This window comes from Salvia miltiorrhiza, chromosome 2 (genome assembly GCF_028751815.1).
Source record: "Salvia miltiorrhiza cultivar Shanhuang (shh) chromosome 2, IMPLAD_Smil_shh, whole genome shotgun sequence".
Lineage (NCBI taxonomy): Eukaryota > Viridiplantae > Streptophyta > Magnoliopsida > Lamiales > Lamiaceae > Salvia > Salvia miltiorrhiza.
The window spans coordinates 7,722,290-7,732,783 of record NC_080388.1 but is presented as its reverse complement, the minus strand read 5'-3'; the positions used below and the strand labels follow the sequence as shown (position 1 = coordinate 7,732,783).

The 10,494-nt window shown below is 35.9% G+C and overlaps 1 long non-coding RNA gene across 1 annotated transcript; it reads left to right on the top strand.

Annotated features, from left to right (window-relative positions):
* The first annotated feature begins 7,800 nt into the window (after window positions 1-7,800).
* LOC131012898 (uncharacterized) lies at window positions 7,801-9,401 on the top strand. Its single transcript, XR_009097507.1, has 2 exons — window positions 7,801-8,545; window positions 9,132-9,401. It is a non-coding gene; the product is annotated as an uncharacterized LOC131012898 (long non-coding RNA).
* The last annotated feature ends 1,093 nt before the right edge of the window (window positions 9,402-10,494 follow it).

Here is a 10,494-nt window from a genome sequence, read left to right as displayed (position 1 = left end):
ACGAAGGTTTGCTAGTAAGGGTTAACGTGTACACTCATGGAGACTGTGTGTCGCTTGCGACCGGTCTTAGCGTCCGTGGAAGGAGGCCTCCTTCCCGGCGTGTAAAAGGAACAGATATGGATCATATAGACTGAAAATGGGATGCGCATCCAACTTTATGAAATGAAAGAAAATGTTTAGTAAGCACAGGTCCTTCAAGTAAAACCCTGTGTGTTACTGTTGGCAGTACAATAAATGATATAAAATGTTATGTTTCCGGCATATGTTCACTGAGTATTATTACTCAGCCCTGCATGTTGTTTTCCCTAATGTGCAGGTTGAGCGGGTGATGGAATGGAGTGGAGTTGAGCGGATGTACCTTTTGACATAGAACAATAATGTAACCTTGAGTATACATCTTCATATGTATAACTCACACGTATTTCCGCTGAAAGATACTCTGATTATGATAATGTTTTATTTTAAGTATGATACTCTTTTGTTGGGTAATCCACTTCGACGGGCCTTCCCGAACGAACGTCTTGTATTTGCCCAAGTGATCAGTTATGATCCTAGTGTTATATAATAAATGTCTCTTTTCATAAAATGTTTGATTGTTAAGTAAATGCCCCTTTCTTTCCCCGCTTCTGAATCCCCTTCCCGAGTCATAACCCCGGTTAAACCATCCTTAGGGATTGCGGGCTGTGACAGAGTGGTATCAGAGCAGTTTGTTTGCTCTGGCCCAAAAATTTTCCTTCAAAAGCCAAGTCTAGATCGAGTCATTTGACTTAAATGAATCTTATGACACCGCTCAACGCTCCATTGCATCACGCTCAATCAGGAAAAAGGTAACTGTGGTTTCAATATTTTAATAAATGTTATGATTTTAAACTGTTGCAAGAATATGATTGTGAAAGATATGCTATGAATGAATGTTGAATGATTTACGTTGGTATGACAGATTTGATGCGTACTATGTTAATACGATTCGAGGAATGAATGATAATGAACACGTTTTCAAGGAATGTAGATTGTTATAAGTTTTATGATCACATTTGCAAAAGAACATAGATTGATGGATTTATAGGGTATCCCTATAACCTAGATGCTTGAGAATGACGAAACAGAAAATAAATGAACATCACGAATGTTTTGGTTTCCTTCGGGAGACTGTAGTTTCTTTGAAACTCAAAGATAGACTGAAAGGATACGTGCCACGTTGAAAGTAAGTCAACGAAAGGTGGCATGAGACAACTTCAAGATGGACGTTACACCACGAAGGTTTTTAAGCATAATCTCTACGTTCGATAGTTCACACATGACGGAACATCGAATTAACTTTGTTTCATGATGAGTTATAGAAAGAATATGGTTGGACTGTTACATTACTATGTTGTAATATATCTACTTATGGAAGAATGTTGAACGTTCAGAATATAAGTCTAAGAGATAGGACCCTATGCTTCAGCTATTAGCTTACTTTTACGAACTTAAGTTTTGTTATGTATAGTATGATGAGAATTTAGAAGACCCAGAATTACCAAGTTCGGGATGATGTTTCCCGTGTAACTGGGAAGTGATTATGTTGGACCTGGCCAGTCCACATGATCCAAATCTCAGTAGACGTCTTTTGGGTTTATAAACCCCTGTATTTCAACTTCAGTTTAAAAATCAGATGGGTTCTCACTCCAGGTCATTTTGTTCGACCTGGTAGTTACTCCCTTCTACCCTCTGGTTATTTATTTGAGTCTCTTGAACAAATTTTCCGCAACACTTTATTATAATATCATTTGAGATTTGAGCTTTTGCAACTTTGAGTTGCCCTAGTAGATTCTTTTGATGTATACGACTAAGAAGCGTTAGTATATTGACTTAGTAAGTCACCCAAACTATAGCATGGTTAATTGACTTCAGTTGTGTCTAAATTAGTTGAGATTAGTATTTCTCCTCTGATTATTATCGACCACTCCTTTTGTTAACAATTTATAGTACAAACCGTAAGGTTGAGAATAAGGACTTGAGTTATTTTGTCTATGCTGATTTCACGATGGAATCATGGAAAAAGTGTTACGCATGTGATATGAGAAAAGGAATGTATTGATGATCGTTTTTTTTTAAAATAGAATGTCTGGTAGATGAGAAGCTAGAAACGAGATGGGGACAAAAATGAACCATTACGAAAGATGGATGAACTTTTTCTTGAGTAAAGCTTGTTATAGCTATGAAACCAAGAATCCAGTTGAGGGTAAACTCTAGATTAAGACGATGAAGAGAACCTTTGATTTTTTTGTACCGCACAAAAAAAAAAAAAAAACGACTTCATGTGTTGCGTTCCAGTTGACTAGATCTACAGATTTTGGTGGGAGGCCAAAAGAAAAGCAATGACTCAAGAATGTTAGCAAACTTGTCTTAGTAAGACTATAAGACGGACACATATTACATATATTTTTTTTTTATATCTGCGATAGGAGGAGAGAAACGAAAAATGTTCAATCTAAAGCAAAACAGGATATCTATGACCTAGTATGACCACATTTGTTGTGGCATGTCCGTTATACCCCACAATAGGTGGACATCAATGAAAAGATCCCGAAGAAGTTTCGCCCTGGCCTAAAGTATGAGATAAGAATGGCACTCGCCAACCACGATGAGTTTACGTACTTTGAATTGCTCAGCAAAACTCTAGACGCTAAGGTAGTTATGCCCGGGGATCACCCGTCACAAATTCAAACTGAACAAAGTGATCAAGACATGAAAAAAACTTTTCACCCGTAGAAGGGACAACGATAGTAACGCGTAGTTATATGAACCTGTAATTGAATGTAGGATCACTTAAGGTGGTAGCGAATAACTTAATGTTATACCAATATGGAACGTAGATGTAACCCTAAGAATGGACTGGTTAGCTGAGAACAATATGCTATGATTTATGCAATGAATGGGAAATCTCCTTCAAACCTCCAAGAATAGACGTTTTAAGTTTTCACGAGATTAGTATAAGGAGCGGATACCAGTTATTTCATATATACAGGCCATGAAAGTGATAAATAAGAAACATTACCAAATTTTCCTTGTATACCTAAACGGAGGAGCTAGAACAGAAAAGACAGTCGAGGACGTAGAAGTTATACGTGAATTTCATTATGATTATCCGGAGAACCTACCAAGACTGCCACCCAATAGATAAGTAGAATTTACCATCGACCTAGTACCAAGATCGACATGTGTATCAAAAGCATCGAACAAGATGACTCCAAAGGAATCGGAGAACCTAAAGATCCAGTTGCAGAAACTACTAGACCTAAGTTAGATCATGTCTAGTGCATTCCCATCGGGAGCGCATATTTGTATGTTATGAAGAAGTATGGTACTTTAAAAAGGCGCACAGACAATAGAGCGTGGAACAAATTAATACTCAAGAATGAATATCCTTTATTGAGGGTAGATGAATTGTTCGACCAACTCAAGGATGCAAGTGTGTTTTTCCAAGATCGATTTTAGGATCGAGTATCATTAGCTAAAAGTCATACAAGAAAGTATACTCAAGACAAATTTTAGAATGGGTTATGACCACTACAAGTTTGTAGGTGTGCCATTCAGGCTAACAAATGCCCAAATATATTCATGGGCATCATTGATAGAGTATTCCACCTTCACCTGGATAAGTTTGTCTTAATGACTCCAAAAATGAAGATGAACATAAAGAACATTTAGGGACCATGTACACAAGTACTATTGGGTGAACGAATTTATGCCAAATCAGTAGGTGTGAGTTTTGCTCAAGAAAGTGGCATTTTTTGGAACATATTGAATGATTTGAGTTTATATATGTGTTTATATTTATTAAATATTGCACGTATAATTTACTTAGATTAATTTGAACACCAAGGTTCAAATTTGATGAAGGCCGTGAGTCATAAGGCCAGAGACGAGCATAGCTCGATTTTAATTGAGTTATTTTGAGCATGCCAATGTGTTTAGAATAATTAAAAATATTTGTATTTAAATTTTTGGAATTTATTTCCATTAAATACAAATTTTCTAACTATTCGATAATTTATTAAGTTGAGATATGTGGAGTATGTGAAGTCATGTAAGTGAACTAGCAGTGCATATAAGTTAATGCTATGTTAGTAAGACTATATGAATTATTTGAGTATTTATGAGATGAGCATGATTAGTAAGTTACTGAGCTTTTTGAATTGCATGAGAAATGCATATAAAATGGCTAAGTATGAGAAATTAGCATGGATTAGATTTATTAGTTTAAATGAGGTAAATAAATTAGAGAAGCATGTTAATTAATTATAGTTGGAATTTAGTATTTAATTACAAAGTCCGAGATTTAATCGAGAACTATGAGCATGATAAATTGTTAAGATATAATTTATTATTTGAGTTTGATATCAATTATGTGTCTAAATGGAGTGAGTGTGAGAGTTATGAATAACGCACATAAATGTTGGTATCTGACACTCGAACAATTGGTGTCGAGTATAAATGATAGTTTACTGATAAAGAGTTTTGATGATTTTGAATTGTAGTGCTAGGGATTCTAAAACCTGATAAGGAATTTGTAGTAGCTGATGAGACAAAGAGGATGGGTTGAACCCGTAAAGGATTATGATTTTGGTATTAACCATCACATGAACAAGACCAATGTAGTAGATGATACAGTGAGCCGGAAGGCCTCGTCTAAGATGTGATAAGATGATGATAGAAGTGATTAAACCACCCAGCTTGAGGAAAATTGTGGTAGGAGCACGAAGGAAGGATGAGAAGTTAAGAGTAAGAATAAGGATAAGAAGTTCAAGAATTACCACGAGGAATCAAATAATGCTATCTTCTTTGAAGGGAAGATATGCATCTCCATGACAATGAACTTAAGAATAAGATAAAGCCATGGCACCCTTATACTATCACCAGGAAGTACTAAGATGTATTAAGATCTAGAAAAAAAAAAAAAAAATTCTAGTTAGGAGGAATAAAACGAGATGTAACCTCATTTGTTGAAATATGTCTTGCGTGCTAGCAAGTGAAGGTTTTACAACATATCATATTGTTACTTTGAGTCTTCGAGCTCATAAAGTCAAGCCTAATGTCGTGTTTGGGACAAACCGAGCCCTTAACGAACCAATGAATTTCGTTGTCGAGATGGATTTTTCGAATCCATCAGACTTAAGCAAAGGTTGTCACGAAAGGGGGCAGTGAATGCCCACATGACTCGAGATTCCATCGATGAATGAATAAAAGTTTATAACGGCGTTTTAGGCTGACTGCCTACATGCTCGAAATGGTTGGTCTCCTTACAAACTGTTTAAGTTGCCTTAGGAATGCTTTGGAGATATTAGTCGTTATAGTTCCGCTTAAACGACATAGAAATTACTAATGAGGTATGTTGAGGACGACCGAGCTAAACCGGGGTGAAAGCTGAGAACATGTTTTTGCCACTCATTGTGAGGCATATAATACCAGTTATCAATCGACTATCGATAGGTTAGCAAATGAGGCGTTATACGTGAGGAAATATAGATCACCACTTTGTTGGGATGAAATGACTAGATGATTGAAATCATCCGTCAAAATTTGATAGTGAATAAAATAGGGGCCATGATTGACAGAGTCATATGTTGACAAATGACGAATTGACCTATGATGTGAAAATGGAGAGATAATTTCCATAAAAGTTTCTCCATCAAGAGAAATCATTGGACTCAATGTGAAGGGTAAACCTAAACCCCGTTTTATAGGCTCATACGAGATTGTAGAAAGGATAGGCCCAATAACTTACTGTTTGGCGTTAGCACTAAGCTTTGAGAATGTACGTAATGTATCCCATGTGTCGCAATTAGAGAAGAATGTTTACGATTCAAAGCATATGATCCATAAGAACAACATTGTTATTAGTCAATATTTGAGTTACGAAGGAAGATCCAAATCTATCTTAGATCGGGAAGTTCAGATACTAAGGACTAAGTCGATACCGATAGTAAGGGACCTATGAATATATCATGGTCAAGAATAGACTACGGTCTAACAGGAAAGTGAAGTACTCAGAGTTGTTTTCTGCGGTACAAATTTCGGGACGAAATTTCTTTTAAGGGGGATAGTATGTAATGACCCGATTTTTAAATGATGATTAAATTCTTCTAATGACTGATTTAAGGATTTATTATGATAATTAGGGTTCGGCATCCATTAATAAAATACAGACTTACATGAATTTGATGATTTATATACGTGATGATTTATTTTATTTTTATTTTCAGTGGACGATGCACTCAAAATTTTTTTGAGTCCATTAATTTATTAATGAGGATCTAACATTGAAGTGTTATATATGAATTTTTATTTATTAATTACTAAAGTTGATCCATGTGGTTAGTTAATTTATTAAATTGACAAGTCCAAATTGATTTTATACTTCAAATAAGAATTAGTCTTGTATGTGTCAATGTATTTAAATGAGTTTGGAACCATATGATTAATGTATTAATCTCTTAGATATTTTGATGATTAAGTTGGAACCATACTAAGCATGCTGAAGAATTCCACAGTCATACTAAGCATGCTGAAGAATTTCACAGTCATACAAAGCATGCTGAAGAATTCCAGTCATACTAATCATGCAGAAAAAAATTCCATGTTCATACCAATCAAGCTGAAGAATTCCACGATCCTCATTCTTCCAAGCCACCCCATTTTTCTTTTATAACCTACACCATTCTTCAGCCAATTCCCACCTCTCACATTCATCTACCATCTCTCTCGCAGCCAAGAAACGACACCACATCTTTCATCATTCAAGGTTTATATTCTAATTTATATGTTATGATATCCTTCAATTTGTATATATCAACTCCAGAACACCAACACATGCTCATTAACTCAGATTTACATATGCTTTGATAAATGAAGAAAATGAGTAGCAAATTCATAATTTACAGATACAAGATATGTTACATGTGAACTGAAATTGCACAAATTCTCTATGCTATTATGTGAACTGAATTGTGGCTTGAACCCTACTGTGTGTGTGTGAGTCGAGGTCAGGGGATGGCAGCCGCGGGGCTGCCGGCGGTCGACGGGAGGCGGCGGAGCCACGTGGTGGTTTCCGTTCTGCCATAGAGGAAAAGAGGAGAGGGGTTTTCAGATTTTTAATTTAGAAAAGGAGAAAATGGTAGAAGATAGGGTTTTACCTGGGTTGTCGGCGGCTGCGGCTGCGGCTTCGCCGGAAATCGGAGGGAGGAAGGGCGGCGGCCATGGCTGTCCTGTGGTCGCCGGATTCGAGGGAGTCGGTGATTAAGGGCTTCGGCGGTGGCTGGCTTCATTAACAGCTGCTGCTACTGCTGCCGGAGTCGAGAGAAGGGAGATGGCTGACCGGTGCTGTCCTCGCCGGGGAAGAAGACGACACGGCGGCGCGGCTTACGCCGTGTCTGCGTGCGTGTGTGTGTGAATCAGTGAGAACTGAGAGAGAGGGAGAGAACCGAGAGGAAGAGGAGAGATGCCGAGGGAGAGCAGAGCGCCGCTCGTCGGCGGCGATGGCGCCGTTGAACGGCGGCGGCGGCGGAGAGAGCGCAGAGGCGCCGAGAGTGAGAGAAGAGAGGAGTGTGTGTGTGGCTGCGTGTTATGTGTGTTGTGTGTGTGCTGAATGTGTTTTAGTGTGTGAGACTTTAGGGTTACAAGGGTGATGGGCTTTGGGCCCGTCTATGATTTAATTGTTTGGGCCGAGACTTGGGCCGATTTTATTAAGTGTTTGGGCCCTTATTTAATTAATTGATGGGCTTAGATTTTAAATGTTTGGGCTTCAATATCTGTTGGGCTCGGCCCTTTTAAATAAAAATCTGATGGGCTTCTTTTATTTATAGGATTTGGGCTTCTTTAATTTAATTGTTTGGGCCTTATTCAAAGAAAAACATGATAGACTTAATTTATCTAATTAATTTGGGCTTATATCTATTTAAATTATTTGAGCTCTTAATTATTAATTTAAATTGAGCTTGATTAATTTAATTATATATTGACCTTTAAATTAATTATTTAAATGGAGTTCTTTATTTCAAGTATTTATAAATGGATTTTAAAATAAAATATTTTGAGTTAAACTCTTATTTAAATTAATTCTTTTCAAATGACTTATTAATATGGATTATTTGAAAATGATTAAATGATTTTAAATATGAGAAAGCATGATCTATGATGATATAATTTATCTATGTGATATTATAGGATTTGTTTTTAAGATGACGGAATATTTGACTTGATGACATAAATAGAACGAGTTATGATTAATGCGCATGTTGATGTTCGAATAAATAGTTCGAACCTAAATGTTAGTTATGTGATAAATGTTTTGAGTTTAAGGTTTTGAACGAGACGAAACAAGATTAATATGGATGCTAGAACCCTAAAATCATTAAAGGAGATAGTTTAGTTTAGAGACCTATCTTCCTTTCTTACACGACTTTCTTCTCGAACTTATCGACTCTTCGTCAATAAAGGTCCAGACGGGAAGTGAAAGCTAAAGAAGGAGGTAACTCTACGCCCCTAGTGGGAACGGAATGAGGTGGGCTTTCTTAAAACACGTATATAGAGATCCCCTGCACACAGGCCTCTTATACGAAATGAAATGATATAACTGTGATATTTCAAATGATGAATGATTATTATGAAATGAAATGTTTATGGAAATGATTAATTGATGAATGGTTCTTATGAAAGGAAAGGAAATGTTTATGAAATGATTGTCTGCCAAAAATGTTTATGTTTTATGTATGTATCCTATCTGTGTTGGTTCGCCAACTATAAAGGAAATCGAATTCGGACCCTACGCTAGACGAAGGTTTGCTAGTAAGGGTTAACGTGTACACTCATGGAGACTGTGTGTCGCTTGCGACCGGTCTTAGCGTCCGTGGAAGGAGGCCTCCTTCCCGGCGTGTAAAAGGAACAGATATGGATCATATAGACTGAAAATGGGATGCGCATCCAACTTTATGAAATGAAAGAAAATGTTTAGTAAGCACAGGTCCTTCAAGTAAAACCCTGTGTGTTACTGTTGGCAGTACAATAAATGATATAAAATGTTATGTTTCCGGCATATGTTCACTGAGTATTATTACTCAGCCCTGCATGTTGTTTTCCCTAATGTGCAGGTTGAGCGGGTGATGGAATGGAGTGGAGTTGAGCGGATGTACCTTTTGACATAGAACAATAATGTAACCTTGAGTATACATCTTCATATGTATAACTCACACGTATTTCCGCTGAAAGATACTCTGATTATGATAATGTTTTATTTTAAGTATGATACTCTTTTGTTGGGTAATCCACTTCGACGGGCCTTCCCGAACGAACGTCTTGTATTTGCCCAAGTGATCAGTTATGATCCTAGTGTTATATAATAAATGTCTCTTTTCATAAAATGTTTGATTGTTAAGTAAATGCCCCTTTCTTTCCCCGCTTCTGAATCCCCTTCCCGAGTCATAACCCCGGTTAAACCATCCTTAGGGATTGCGGGCTGTGACACCAGTGATGTGGCAATTGTAATTAGAGTAAGATTTGTTAATTCTCTTTCCTAATTACAGTTGCCACATCACTGGTGGGCACGTTATGCTTGCCCACGGTGGGCATGTGATCGTTTCTGTGTAGTCTAGTGCTGGTATTCCTAACGTTAGGCATGAAAAAGACTCATTTTGTGTCATTTTGTGCGGTTGTACGCAGATTGAGATCCTCTGACTCCAATTAATGTATTACTGCGTCTTATTTTAATTTATTATAATTTTTAATTAAATTTTTAATATTAATTTATTATATTTTAATATAATAAAAAATACTCCCTCCGACCTTAAAATAAGTTCATCTTTGGGGACGACACGAGTTTTAAGAAAAAGTGGTAAAGTGTATTGATAGTGGAGAAAAATATGTATAATTAGTATTGGGAGTGGTGAAAAGGTAAAAAAGTGTTATAATTAGTATTGAGAGTGGTGAAAAAGTGAAAACTAAGAATAAATAAAGTATCTATTTATTATATGAAAATACAGTTTGTGGCAAAATTGTAATTAAAGAATCAATCAAAAGATATTTATAAAACTCAACAAATCCATATATTTCCTCTATTCTCTCTCCTCTCTCTCATCATACGCATTCTTCAATTTTCTATACTCTCTCTCTCATATTCTCTTTTTCATATTTTGATGATTTTTTAAAAAAATCAAATTTTATTTATAAAATATATATATATATATATATATATATATATATATATATCTTAAATTAAAGATAAATGCAAGATCTTTGATTTGGTATCAAATAATTATTCAACTCTTTTATTAGTATTCTAATAAATTCTAATAATATAATTTATTTTCCTACTTATCAATTGAAGCTTTTCTAATAAGATGACATATGTAATGAGCTAACTTAGAAAAAATAATTTTAGGCATGATTAGGTCATGATTTAAAAATATATATTGTGATGTGAAAACTCTTTTTTTTATTATTTCTTCGTTTCTTTTA